Here is a 15,244-nt window from a genome sequence, read left to right as displayed (position 1 = left end):
AAGTCTGAGCAAAGCTGGCTCAGCTGAGCCTCCAGCAACTGCTGGCCCCATCCTGAGAGGTGTGGATTGAGAGTTCTCTGTAGCATGTGCACAGATATTGCGAGTCTCTCCTCTCTTGGGGTGAGCATAAGCTAAGGCAGCAATCTCTGACATCATTCCAGAAATCATCCCAGGGGGATAGGGTCTGTGTCCTTCTGTGTTCCCAGTTCAACAGGACTTCGGGATTCACCACCATGGTTGTCCAGTCCCTCCTTCTTGTCTCTATGTCCTCATGGACAAAGTGTCCTGTCTTCATCCACAGGTGACATTTAGCTGGATGAGCTCCACAGTAACAGGAGCTCCTGGGAAGGTCACCTGACAGGCGAGCTTGGTGCCATGGCACTGAGGAGAGGGTGGTCCTGGGGCCCAGGGAGGTGAGGTCATGTGCCCTGCAGAAGATAGGGGTATCCCCCTCTTACAGGCCCAGGATCCAGGGTTCCCAGACAGGGAGGGAGGAAAGGAAGGAGGGAGGAAGGGAAGGAGGGAGGAAGAGAATCCTATCACTGAGTCAGAACCAGGCACAGAAGACACAGGTCCTCTCACTCTGAGCCACCATTTTTTTTTATTTCTTTCAGTGCTGTGATCCAACTCTGGGCCTTTTGTAAACACTCTCCCACTGTCCCTTGGTGTTTTTTTTTTTAATTAAAAATTTTTATTATAATTTATCCACATTACATCCCAATTGTTATTCCCTCGCTCTTATCTTCCTATTCCCACCTTCCCCCTCTCCCCCTCCCCCCTCCAACCCTATTCCTGTCCCCTAGACCCCTGATGGGGGTGGGTGGGGTGGGGGTGGCTCTTCCCTGACCACTTGACCACAGCTTCTCATTCTGATAACCTGCATCATCTTCCTCTGTGTGCCTGCAGGGCCTCTCTGCCAAGAGGGAAGTGATCAAATTCCGGGCACCAGAGTTCTTGTCAGAGGCAGTCCCTGATCCCTCCCTGCCCCCACAGGAAGAGAGAGCTGTGAATTGGCTTTATGTGAACAGGGGGTCTAGTTTCTCTGCATGCATTGTCCTTAGTTGGTGTAGGTCCCCTTGGGTCCACAAGCACCAGCCTTGGTGGTCTCCCCGTGTGGCTCCGGAACCCTCCAGGTCCTTCCACCCCCCCACTCTTCCATACTATATTTTGGTTTTTGTTATTTTTATGTAGATCAGGTTGGCCTGGGACTAGCTTTCCCTTGATTTAAGCCTCTCTGTTGCTGGGATTGCAGGTTTCCTGCCATCACAGTCAACTTCTTTTTCTTATTCATTAAGCTTGTTCTTTGTCACTCATGTATATAAAATGCATCCTTATCTCTCTCACTCCTCTCCTCCCCCTCTCATCCTTGTCATCTCTCTCCCCACAGGCCCTTTTCCCACATTAATGCCTTTTCGCTTTGTTTTGTGACTCATGAATTTTAACTAGGACTGTGTGTCTAGAGGTTTGGAGCCATCCAGTGGGGCCTGGTGGGCTCACCCTTGTGGCAATTGTCCTCCTTTAAAAAATCCACCATAGGAAACAGCTCTGCAACAGTTTGGTTTCCTGGTGCTGACTAACAGCAACTTTGGGAGGTAATTGTTTATTACTTTCAGGAAATACTCTGTCACTGAGGGAAATCAGGACAAAAAGGTCAAGATAAGATCTGAGAGGTAGGAACTAAAACAGGCCATGGGGGAAAATGCTGCTTCCTGGCCTGCCTTCTCTTCCTTGCTCAGCCTGCTTTCTTATACAACCCAGGACACTTGCCTAGGGATGGCACCTCCCGCTGTGGACTGGGTCCACCTCCACCAGTCAGCAATCAAGAAATGCCCCATAGGCCAGTCTGACCCATGTGGTTCCTCAGCCAAGGTTCTCTTTAGTTGGTCACGTCGACAGAGGGGCAGGTCCTCATGTGTTCCTTCTCAGTCGGTGATTGACTACGGACAGGCCCCATCTCACACAGGCCTAGTGCAGACAACAGTTGCTGTGACATCTTATTTGCAATGGCTACATAATGCCCCGAAGGCAACATTCCACTCCAACACTCAGCTTCTGAGGGGCTCTCTGTGCACCAGCTGGGGCCCCCAGGCCTGTCCTCGTAGTGTCACAACCCTTTCTACACTCAGCAGGTGATGGCTACTGAAGGGTGCAGGGCTGTGTCCTGGCAGGAAGAGGGTCCTTGGGTAACTGAAGCCTGCATTCATCAGACGCACCCTGAGCTCTGACCATTGGTCAGCTGAACACAAGAAGAAACTCCCATCCATGGATCATGGGAGTTGTCTTAAAAACCCGGTCTCAGCCTCCGGTGTACAAGGTCAGAGGTAGAGTTGCTGGGTTGGATGCTCCTCGGGTCTGTTGGAGTTTCCACCATCATGCTCTCTGCAGCAGCTGTACCGGTCTTAGCAATAATAACCTGGAGTTTCAGTTCCTCTGTCCTCTTCAGAACTTGCCACTTTCTATTTTTAGCAATTATTCTTGAAATGGGTGTGAAGTGATGTCGCATTTTGGTTTTAAGTTGTTGTTGGCATATGTCATGTGTACAGTTGATGTCATTTGGCCCTCAGTTGCCCTCTCTTCCCCCACCCCATCCCACACAACATCCCTAATGGTTTCTCTTCTACTTTCATATCATTTTGTATTTTTCTAGATTCTGCACATAACAGAATTTCTTTTAAAGATCTCTAGTTCTTGTTCTGGCTTATTTTGCCTAACAGGATGATGCCCTCTCCCCACTACACATCTACTGTGTTTTTATTGTATATGTTGCAATGCAAACATTATTTTTGATTATGGCTTATTTTTTTAATTTCTCAAAAGCTTTTATCTTATCACTGTGTGTATGTGTGTGTGTGCACACAGTGCACATTTCATGAAGCATGTTGAAATCAGAGGACAACATGAGGGAGTTTGTTTTTTTCTTCCACCATAAGTTTGAGAAATTAGGCTTGAGCTTAGGCTCATGTCTCCAAACTGCATGGGGAAGGCGGCTTTTACCCCATGAGACATCCCTCTGCCTACTATTTGTTTGTTTTCTAGACAAGGTTTCACATACCCCAGGATGGCCTTGAACCAAGGATAGTCCCCAACTCTTTATTCATCCGTATCCACTTCCCAAGTGTTAAGGTTCCAAGTGCCCCCACATATGTTATATGCGATTCTGAGGATAATATTCAGGGCTCTGTACATGTTAGGCATGCACTCTTTCAATAGCGCCACATCCTCAGCCTCCATTTTATAGTTCTGACTTGATATGTTTTTAAAATATTTATTTACTTACTTATTTTTTTTTGTGTGTATGTAGTGTATGTGTGTGTGTGTTGCTTATGTGTAGGCCGTATATGTTCATGTGCCTGCAGACTGCAGTAGGAGGTTTCGGATCCCTTGGAGCTGGAATTACAGGAGCTTGTGAGCTGGCAGATATGGGCGCTGGGAATGGAACTCTGATGGGGAAGCAAAAGCACTCTCAGTTGTTGAGCTAGCTCTCTGTCATTCTGGCTTGTATTTCTAATTGCCAGTGACTTTGAGCCTTTCGACATGTGTTTATTGGCCATGTTTATATCTTTGGACAGATGTCTGTCTGTGTCCTTGAATAGTTTTTAAATGGTGCTGTTCCTATACTGAGTAGCTGCTTTTGGAAAAACACTGAAGGGCTGGAAGTGGTGGCCCATGCCTTTAATGCCAGGCACAGGCAGGTGGGTCTCTGTGAGTTAAAAAAAGAGCCTGGTCTGTTAAGGGAAATCCAGGACAGCCAAGGCTACACAGAGAAACTCTGTGTTGGAAAAAAAAACCCAAATAAATAAATAAACAAATCACAGAAACAACATCCTTCATAATAGCCATAGATGACATAAAATATTTTGGGGTAACCCTAACCAATCAAGTGAAAACCAGGTTTTTTTTTAAGACATTGAAGAAGGTATCAGAAGATTGAAAGATCTTCTATGCTCATGGACCAGTAGAATTAACATAATAAAAGTACCCGTCCTATCAAAAAACAATCCACATATTCAGTGCCATCCCTATCAAAATTCCAACACAATTCTTTACTGACCTTGAAAAGAAAATACTCAATTTAATATGGAAAAACAAAACAAAACAAAACAAAACCCAGATAGTTAAAACAGTCCTGACCAATAAAAGAACTTCTGGAGGTATCACCATCCTCATTTCAAGCTGTTCTACCGAGCTATAGTAATAAGCAAAGCGTGATATTGGCATAAAAGCAGACAGGTTGATCATGGGAACCAAATCAAAGACTGAGACATATATCCACACACCTATGGACACCATTTTATTTATTTTTTATAAAGAAGACAGAAACACACAATGGAGAAAAGAAAGCATCTTCAACAAATCATGCTCATCTAACTGGAAGTCTGTGTGTAGCTGAATATAAATAGAACTATATTTATCCTCTTCCACAAAACTCAAGTCCAAATGGATCAAAGACCTCAATATAAAACCAGACACACTGAGCCTGATAGAAGAGGAAGCGGAGAACAGCCTTGAACACATCGACACAAGAGTCAACTTCCTGAACAGAACGTCAACAGCACAGGCACTGAGAGCAACAGTTAATAAATAGGACCCCACGAAACTGAAACGCTTCTTAAGGCAAAGGGCAGTGTCAATATAATAAAATGGCAGCCTACAGAGAAGATCTTCACCAACTCCAAGTCAAAAGAGTTAATATCCAAAATATATAGAGAACTAAAATAAACTAGATACAACAAAGCAAATAAGCCAATTAAATGAGGGTATGGAGGGCTGGAGAGATGGCTTAGAGGTTAAGAGCACACTGTCTGCTCTTCCAGAGGTCATGAGTTCAATTCCCAGCAGGTACATGACACAACCATCTATAATGAGATCTGGTGCCCTCTTCTGGCATGCAGGTGCTACATGCAGAGAGAACGCTGTATATGTAAACAAACAAACAAACAAACAAATAAATCTTAAAAAAATGAGGATATGGGCTCAGAGAATTCTTGTGTTACAGCTCTGAGGGTAATGCCCTCGTCAGTGGAAGCATTGCAACTCTGCTCCAGGGTGGGTGAAGATTTCCATAAAGTGTTACAGCTTGGAAGGGAAAGATATCCTGGCAGTTGGGAGTCAAAGAATAATAAAAAGTCATGCCTCACGATAAACCTTACACCAGGCATCTATTGGGAGTGAGAAACCCAGGATGGTGGCTACCTCTGCTCTGGCAAGAAGCAACAGAGAACTGAGCAGAAGACAAGGTTTATATAACATATCTTGGGGGTGGGTGAGTGGTCAGAGCCTTCCAGGGTGGAGATTTGGTGGAATTTCAAGTCCAGAGCTTGGGACAAGCTCAGGGATTGGTGGGATTTTAAGTTATGACCTTGGGCTTTTTATTTTTTAGGGAGAGGACTGGGTCCAGTTCTTAGGGCAGTTAGAATATTCTGTGAGTAAAACCTGGAGGTTAGAGGTCCTAAGGGGAGAGGCCTGGCTACTCAAGTACCTTGGGGGCTATTCTCAGCAGAGGAATCTCAAATGGCTGAGAAACACTTTAAGAAATGTTCATCATCCTTATCCATCAGGGAAATGCAAATCAAAGTTACTTTGAGATTTCTTCTCACACCTGTCAGAATGGCTAAGAAGAAATACACGAGTGACAGCTCATGTTGGTGGGGATGTGGGGGAAGGGGAACACTCCTCCACTGCTGTGGGAATGCAAACTTGCACAGCCACTGTGAAAATCAATATGGTGGTTCCTCAGAAAATTGGAAATTGATCTACCTCAGGATCCAGCTATACCACTCTTGGGTATATACCCAAAAGACACTTCATTCTACCACAAGGACACTTGCTCAACTATGTTCATAGTGGCTTTATTTATAATAGCCAGGAACAGGGACCAACCCAGATGTCCCTCAAAGAAGACATTTACATAGGGCAGTATTATTACTCAGCTGTTGAAAAAAATGACATTATGAAAATTTCAGGCAAATTATCTTGATCGAGGCAACCTGGACCAAGAAAGACAAATATAGTATGTTTTCACTTGTAAGTGGACATTAGTTGCTAAGTAAAGGATAATCCTGCTACAAACCACAGATCCGGAGAGGCTAAGTAACAAGGAGGGCTCTGGGGGTGATACATGGATCTCTCTGAGGAGAGAAAATAGAAATGGCAGGTGAGGATGGGAACAGGAGTCAGGTAAGGGAGAGAGGGACAAAGGGAGAGGGTACTGGAAGTGATGCCTGGGATTGGAGGCCATCTTTGGGAGTGTGGTGATGTGGAAACCTAGTGCAATGGAGACTTCTTAGAATCTTTGAGGACCTTAGTGGGGACTTCTAGTAATGGAAGACATGGATCCTGAACCGGCTGCTTCTGTAACCAGGCAAATCATCTGTGGTGGTTTGAATAGGTATGGCTTCCATAGACTCATGTGTTTGAAGGCTTGGTCATAGGGAATGGCCTTGTGGGAGGAACTGTGTCACTGTAGAGGCCGGCTTTGAGGTTTACTATGCTTAAGTTATGTTCAGTGATGCAGTCTCCTGCTGCCTATGGACAAAGATGTGAACTCTTGGCTCCTCCAGCACTGTGCTTGTCTGCAAGCTGGCATGCTTCCCATCATGATGGTAATGGACAAACATATGTAAGCCATCCCCAGTTAAATGTTTTCCTTTATAAGAGTTGCTACGGTCATGGTGTCCCTTCACAGCAATGAATCCCTAGCTAAAATGACTTTTCTAGGTATAATAATCTAGGTTAGTGGGTCACGGTCCCTTTTGGGGTTGACAACCCTTTCACAGGATTTGCATATCAGACCTCCTGCATATTGTTTATTTACATTACAATTCATAACAGTGGCAAAATTACAGTTATGAAGTAGCAATGAGATAGTTTTATGGTTTGGGGCCACCGCAACATGAAGAACTATATTAAGAGGCCATAGCAATAGGAAGGTTGAGAACCACTGCTCTAGGTTGACCCCCCCTCAAAGTACAGAGATTACTGCACAAGAGGGACAAGAAAGAGTGTGAGAGCCAGAGGCAGTTTATGACTACAAAAAAAGTTTTCCTGACACTTGGTCATGAATCTCTAAATTTGACACACAATCCCATTATATCTTGTATCCAGAAGCTCTCTCTCTCTGTCTCTCTGTCTCTCTCTGTCTCTCTGTCTCTCTCTGTGTCTCTATCTTTGACTCTGCCTCTGTCTCTCTCTCTCTCTCTCTCTCTCTCACACACACACACAGATGTAAGTACAATATTTCTGCCCATTGATGATGGCACAATGGAACTATTGCCATAGCGAGGCACTGGTAGAAGATGCCCGAGGAGTTGGGAAATGATGGCCATGCAATTTGCTGCCATCCAGTGTATCAGACTTTTGGGATTTCAAAGCCAGGCTCAACACAGTTTGTGCAGATGGCTGCTATCTCTGAAGAGGGAACTGAGCTTGTGGGGTCAGAATACTTGTGTGTATTCTGGACATTTGACCATGTGTCTGAGCCTCCTGCATAAGCACTCAGAAGATCCAAACTACCATGGGAATAAAGATCTGAGGTGAGAGACCAATCTAGAGGTAGGTCAGAAATGACAGGAACATGAAGTTCTACGGTGTGCATAGACCTATCTATAGACATTAAAGAGCAAGTGAAGGAACTCAAATAAAAAATAATTGTGTGAGCACCTGTTGCTCAAGTGGCTGTGGATGGTGAGGGAATACTGGTTCCCCAGCTAGGTGTCTCTGTCTCCTAGGTAAGGAGGGACGGGACCTACCCTGAGCCAAGAAGGTCCTTGTTTTGCCAGCCATGATGTTTCTCCCCTTCTGGGTCAGATCCTTGCAAAGATAGATGTGGGTTTATAAGAAATATTTTAGAGAGAGGAAGAATATTTTCATATGTAGTTGAGGTAAGCGTAAGAGAAGACTACACCCCTTACCGTCAGCACTGAGAGCACAGAAATTCAGGAGGACAGAGTACCACCTAGGTCATAGTCAGGCCTCCAGGACACAGCCCTCTCCACAGTCACCCCTACCTGTCCCAGGGAAGTTCACGTTTCAGGTGAGGTTTCTGCTGAGCTCCTGAAGCTGAGGTGTACAAGTCAGCATGGGGCTGGGGTGCAGGGAGATGCAGGCAGCTGACACCCAGGTGAAGATGAGAGATGTCTTATGTTCACAGGATGGGCTGGGTCTGAGCACAGGGAGATGCAGGCAGCTGACAGGTCAGGTTGCTGGTGTGGTTAGACTCCAGGGTCTGTGGCATATCAGTGTAGGTGGTGAGAAGAGGGGACACAAAGGATCAAATGAGGTTAAATGTGCAGCTTTGGGAGAAGTCCATGCTTTGATCCAGTTCCTCCCTTGAGCCCTGATGATCCAACCCTACCTCTCCCAGCACAGGATCCCATACCAGCAATGCCCTAATGATGCCAATGAGTAAAAAAAAAAACATATTAGAATTTATTCAGATTACAAGCCAATTTTTATCCACTCACTTGTATCTTCCCATTCCCACCCTCCGTCCATCTTCTGCCCTACTCCCTTCCCCTAGACCTCTGACAGAAGGGGACCTCCTCCCCCACCATATGACCACAGCCTGCCTGGTCTCATCTGGATAGCCTATTTCCCCTTCCTCTGAGTGTCACTGGGCCTCCCCACCAAGGGGAAGTGATCAAATCGGGGGCACCAGAGTTCATGTCACAGGCAGTCCCTACGCTTTCCACAACCATGGAGAATGAGCTGTCCGTTGGCTAGGTCTGGACCGGGGGTGGGGGTCTAGGTTTACTGTGTGCATTGTCCTTGGTTGGTGCAACAGTTCGTGCAGCCCCTCCTCCTGGGTCCAGATCCGCAGGCTTTGATGGTCTCCTTGTGGGGCCTGTGGTTGTTGTGGAGTTAGAATCTTGCCTGGCACAGATATAGAGATGGGATGCTCAAGGTAATTTCATCTCATATGTTCTTTCACTATCCAAAAGAAGTACGAACCGCTCTTGGCTCTTTTTGAGCGTCTCTGTTGTCCAGAAACCAAGTGTCATTGCACAGAGCTCAAAGAATCAGCCACATGTCTTATTCTGTACTGGTCCACGTGGGTTGTTTGTGGCCAATAGAGAATCATAATATTGGACTCTGCATGGAACCAATAGCCAGAGACAGACCGATATCATGGAACCGGGAGGGAGAGAAGATCGTACAGCGCATTAGAAGACACAGACTCTGGCACTGCCACTGACTTCCGCAATACCAGCCTGTCTACTGGATATGTAACCACAGACCTAGGGCGAGGAAAGTGGTTCTCAGATGCCCACTCACCCACCGGGAGCAGGGTACAGCAGGGGCAGCAGCACCCCAGTGGGAGGCAGTGGTGTCCTGGGCTCCTGTGAGTAAGCAAAGAGTGGGTAAAAACAAGCCCTGCTTCGCAGGAACTGGGGAAAGCTGTACAGAATCAACAGCTTCCATTCACAAAAGAGGAACTAGGTACGACAGGTGGCCTGCGGCTTCCCGTCTGCAGAGAGGAGGTGGAAAAGCAGCAGTCAGACATTAAAGAGACCCAGGAACAAAGGAGAAGAGGGCAAAAAGATGTTCTCAGGCGTTTCCCTAGGCATAAGGTGAATGCGAGCTTTTCCCATTCTAGAAAGGTGTCACTTAAAGTAGGCTGTGGTCGCCTCATGTCACGTGACCTCACAGAACTAAAGCCTCCTCTAGACTCAGCAGGTGGTGAGTCCTGCAGAATGCAAGGTGCCGTTGGGACCGTGTGTGTCTGCATCTGTTCACTTGAGGAAACACAACTGTTCGTTCTACAAACACACAGTGAGTTCTGTGCATTGGGAAATGGACACAAAAAAGGGACCTCCTGTTTTCTGGTCTGTCTTCTGAAATGTGCCGGTGCAGGAGACTTGTGACTTCAACCCACACAAATAGCGCCATCTTCAGATCATCCATCACTAGGGCGTTAGCCACCCGCCATGATGGCATACTGGGTGTATCTGTAAAACTTGGACTTAGAATTCTCCCCCTCACATCTAGTGCAGTTTCCTTAAAGACTCCAGAGTGAAAACCACACAGCGCCCTCATGTGACACAAAAGGGGAACTGCATAGGAAAGGGTCAGCCTTTAATGCTGCCCTTGGGTGTGGTCCATCCATCTCTGTGTCCTCACCGTGAAGAGCAGCCCGTCCTTCCACGTTACAAAACCATATCTCACCACAGCAGGCTTCAGTGCAACCTAGACCATTGGAGGATATTATATCACATATATTCCAAATATGTGGAAAAATCAGATGAGATGGTAAATTTCTAAACACACATAATGTCCTAGCTAAAAGCCGGAAGATAAAGATAAGTTAAAAGACCCATAATAGGGCTGGAGAGATGGCTCAGAGGTTAAGAGCACCAACTGCTCTTCCAGAGTTCATGAGTTCAATTCCCAGCAGCCACATAGTGGCGCCTAACCATCTATAACGTAATGCAGGCCCTCTTCTGGCATGTAGGTGTACATTCAGGCAGAGCACTGTATACATAATGAACAAAGAAATCTTTTAAAAAAGACCCATAATAAACCACAGAAGGGAAGCAGTAATTAAAAGACTGCTTATAGGGTCTGCAGGGATTTCTCAGAGATGGTCTAGATCACCAGATGCTCTTACCGACGATCCAGAATCAGTTCTCAGCATCGTGTGGTAGCTCACGGTCACTAGTAACTATAATTCCAGGGGCTTCAACTCCTTTTCCTGGTTTTTGTTGACACCAGGCACACTTACGATGCACATACATACATACATACATACATAAATACATACATTCTCTCTCTCTCTCTCTCTCTCTCTCTCTCACACACACACACACACACACATACACACACACACACAAAATAAATAAATCTTTAAAAATAATCTGCCCATAAAATTCACAGAATCGTACAGAATCACTGTTGAATTATATCAAACTTTATGAAAATCCAATGCAAGCCCTTCTCAAAGTGTTTACAAAATTGGAGAGGAAGGAACACCAGCAAATTTACCTTGCAAAGCCAGTATTATCTTGATACCAAAACAAGATAAAAACACAATAGGCAACAATATTCTGAACAGACCAAAAGCTACAGATCAGTTTCACCGATAAACACAGACGCAAAAGTTCTCAACAAAATGATTTCAAGTCAAATTTAAGAATACATGAGGAAGATCATGTACCGTGAATAACTGGGTTTCATCTGAGAATGCAAGGTTGGTGCAAGATACACAAATCAGCAAACACAACTTGTCATGTAAACACACTAAGAGTAAAAAAATCACACAATCCTCTCCATAAATGTAGAAAGGACATTTGATAAAGTTTACCATGATCTTCTAATAAAAACCTTGGAGAAATTAGGAATAAAAAGATGTTTCCCCACCCAAACGAAGACCAGCTCTATAAGCCTACAGACGACGTGCCAAATGGGGAAATAGAAAACATTTCCCCTAAAATCTGGAATGAGAACCCTCTTCTCTCTTAGTCTTAGCTAAAGCAATAAGAAGGAAAAAGGCCATGGTGATACATTATTATGAGTACATCTCTGCATTTTCACAGAGACTGAACCCTTTGCTGGACATCACATCCAGCGTTAATCACACTCACTGAGGTCCAGCTCACTGTTTATTCAGCCTGATGGCTTAGCCTGCTTTTAAAACAATGTAGCAACCAACTTTATATGTTTTGGATTTTGTAAGAAACCAGCTTTTACAACCTAAGCAGAGCTATAGTTTTAAACTAAGTACCCTTCCATGCCCCTGACTTACAAGTAATGCACACTCGTGTATGGATGTTATGGTAGTGACACAGCTAGCAGGATATTCACCTTAGCTGTTAGAAGTGACATCAGTGGAGGTTGGTAAGTCTGTTTGCAGTAGTATTTGTCATCTCTGTCAGTTTGGGTCAGTTGCAGCCAGTGAAGTTTCATCCCCTGTAAAACTCTGTTAACGAGCTCTGTGCAGTATCCCTCATTTCTTCCCTATGTGACGTTTTCTGTGCTGTCCAATAAATACAGAACAGAGCTCTTTGTTCAGGACACAGAAACAAGACAACATTCAGGCACGCACAGATTCATTCAACAGACAAATTACAGGCAGAAACAGCAGAAGACACAGGCAGACATAAGGAGGAGATTCTAATCTGGGTTTGCTCCAAGGAGAAATACTTTGATTTTTTTTTCTGTAATAAGACACTGACACATTTTGGGTACTCTGAGGTTATTACCAATGCATTCAACTGATGTGTAAGATATAAAAGGGGTTTAAAACAGGAAAGGAAAATGTCATGATTCTATACTTAACAGTCTTAGACCTAATGAGCATTTTTAGTAAAGTTGGAGGATCTAAAATCAACACACAAAAGTCAGTATTGCCCATAAATACCCAAAATTAACTTTTCTATGAAAGAAATTAGAAGAATATTCCACTTTCAATCACCCATATCAAATAAAGTATATATAAATTATTCTAAAGAAGGAAGCGAGAAACCTATACAGTGAAAGTGTTAAGACTCTGAACACAAACAATCAAATACCAGATGGTGAAAAGACCTTGCATGCTGCTGGATTCAATATAATTAATATTGTGAAGATGGATATACTGCCAGAATTAATTTATAATTTCAATACAATACCCATAAAAATTCTAGTGACACTATTTATAGATTTAGAAAAAATAAAAAATACCACATAAAAACAAAACATTATGCATCTTAAGCAGAACACTGTTGGAACATCACAGTTAAATTCAATTTAACTCAAATTAAACTACAGAGCTGTAGTGACAAAGCAGCATGGTGCTGGCACAAGACAGCCTTGTGGACCAACAGAACACAACAGAGGACCCAGAAACGATCCTGTATAGTCACGTTCACCTGATTTTGACAAATGTATAAAAAACACACAGTGGAGGCCCCTAGGCATGGTAGTGAACACCTTTAATTTCAGTACCCTGAAGGCAGAAGCAAGGGGATGCCTGTGAGTTCAAGGCCAGCCTGGTCTACATAGTGAGTTATAGGACAGCCAAGACTATGTAAGAGACCCTGTCTCAAACAAGCAAAAGCCCATCAGAGGGAGGGAAAACAGTCTTTTAAAAACATATACATTTGTGTTATTACATATGAATAAAACGAACTACATACAGCAGGGAGAACCAAGAGACAATCTGAGTTATATAAATGTTATAAGGATTTGGCTATTTGTATTTGTCAAACTTGAAATAAACATCTTTTGTATCTTGTTGGGTCTAAATTTCAGAATGAAATTCATTATCTATCATATCTCATCTCTATTAACTTCAAGGGAAAACAGCCTTCTCAATAGTGTTGCTGATGAAATGGAATCCCCACCTACAGAAGAGTGAAATTAGATCCACATCTCTCATCCTGCACAAAAGCAAATTCAGAATGGACCAAGGACATTATTTTGAAGCCTGGAATGCTAAAACTGCTAGATATGGTAATAGGCAATAGTATTCCGAACAGGATTCCAACTGCACAGCAAGTAGTTTGAAGAATTAACCAATGGTGATGGCTGCTGGTAGAAAAAGGACAAGTTTTCTGTAGGGATGTGGTCCTTGGTGCATTGCTTATGCTCCTGTGGATGTCCCCTTGTCCAAGCAAATATGTGCAGAACTAACTGGACTCACTGTATTATAAAAAAAGGAATGTGGTGCTAGGTGGTGGTGATGCACACTTTTAATCCCAGAATTTGGAGACACATCTCTGTAATTTCAAAGCCATCCTGGCTTATAGAACAAGTTCCAGGACATCCAAAGCCCTGTATAAGAAAAGAAAAGAGGCATTTGAAATTGGGAAGGGGATTCGGATGGAAATGGGAGGCCAGGAATGAATATAATAGAAATGTATTGTATGTATGTATGTAACTCTTAAAGGATAAATTAGAATTATATTATATTAAAGTACCTGAAAAGGAAAAAAAATCAAATGGGGTTACATGAAATGAAAACTTTATTCACAGCAAAGGAAATTATCAATAGCACAAAATCTTATAGAATAGAAGAAACTTTGTCAGTTGTACTTCAGATAGAAGGTTGGGTATGTAAAAAATGTACAAACTAAACACAAGACAAACAAAACTGCCAATAAAAAAGGAGATAATAAAATTAATAGGAAGTTATCAAAAGAATAAACAGTAATGACCAATAAATAAATTTTGAAGTGCTCAACATTCTTAGCCACTTGGGAAATAGTAATAAAAATCACTTTGAGATTCCATCTCACCCAGTGAGAATGACTGCCATTAGGAAAACAAATGACAATAAATGCTGACAGGAATGTGGGGGAAAGGGGGGCCTTTACCCTCTGCTTATGGGAGTAGATTCTAGTACTGCTGTCATGGTAATGATAATAGACAGAGCTTTGTCAAAAAGTTAAAAAGAGAACTACTCCATGAAACAGTATCACCCTGGAGCATATGCTAAAAGGACATCCTACTACAGATACATTTACTTATTGTGGTGGTTTGAATGAGAAAGGATCATATATTTGAGTGTTTGGTCCCCATTGGGTGGAACCGTTTGGGAAGGCTTAGGAGGTGTTGCCTTGTTGGAGAAGACCTCTTCTTTGACATTTCAAAAGCCCATGCCTTGTTTGAGGTTTCAAAAGCCCACACCACCCCGAATGAGGGCAGTATCAGTCCATAATCTGGGGTTGGAACTAAAGAGGAGGAAGCCAGTGAAGCACCAATGCTCATCTCTGCTTCCTGACAGGATGCAGTGTGACCAACCACCTCAAACTCCTGCTCCTGCTTTCCCACCATGATAGACTGTGCCCTGGAACTGTGAGCCAGAATAAACCCTTTCTCCCTTAAGTTGCCTTAGTCAGGTACTTGGCCACAGCAATAGAAAAGTAACTGAGATTGTGAATATTTGTGAAAAAAATGCAAAAATCACCAAAAGACCCCATGAGGCAAATGCGTCATCCTGGAGGAGAAGCCACTGTGGTGATTTGACTGAGAATGTTCCCCATAGGCTCATGTATTTGAATACTTGGTCCCTAATTGGTGGAAATGTTTGGGAAGGACTAGGAGGTGTGGCCTTGTTGGGAAGTGTGTCTCTGGGAGTGGACGTTGAGGTTTCAAATGCCTATGCCTTTCTTAGTTATTTTTCTGTCTGTCTTACTGTTGTGTCTCAAGGTGTAGCTCACAGCCACTGGTCCAGCACCATGGCCACCAGCCTGCTGCCACGTTCCTCCCCATCATGGTCACGGCTCTAATGCTTTGGACTATAAACCCCATATGAACTCTTTCTTCT

General features: G+C 43.7%; 1 long non-coding RNA gene across 1 annotated transcript; it reads left to right on the top strand.

The window, feature by feature from the left end:
* The first annotated feature begins 7,368 nt into the window (after positions 1-7,368).
* Positions 7,369-15,244, top strand: LOC311591351. Its single transcript, XR_014777076.1, has 3 exons — positions 7,369-7,532; positions 13,273-13,428; positions 15,127-15,244. It is a non-coding gene; the product is annotated as an uncharacterized lncRNA (long non-coding RNA).

The sequence above is a fragment of the Acomys minous genome (genome assembly GCF_964271855.1).
Source record: "Acomys minous genome assembly, chromosome: 2".
Taxonomy (NCBI): Eukaryota; Metazoa; Chordata; class Mammalia; order Rodentia; family Muridae; genus Acomys; species Acomys minous.
This window is presented reverse-complemented; position numbering and strand designations above follow the sequence as displayed.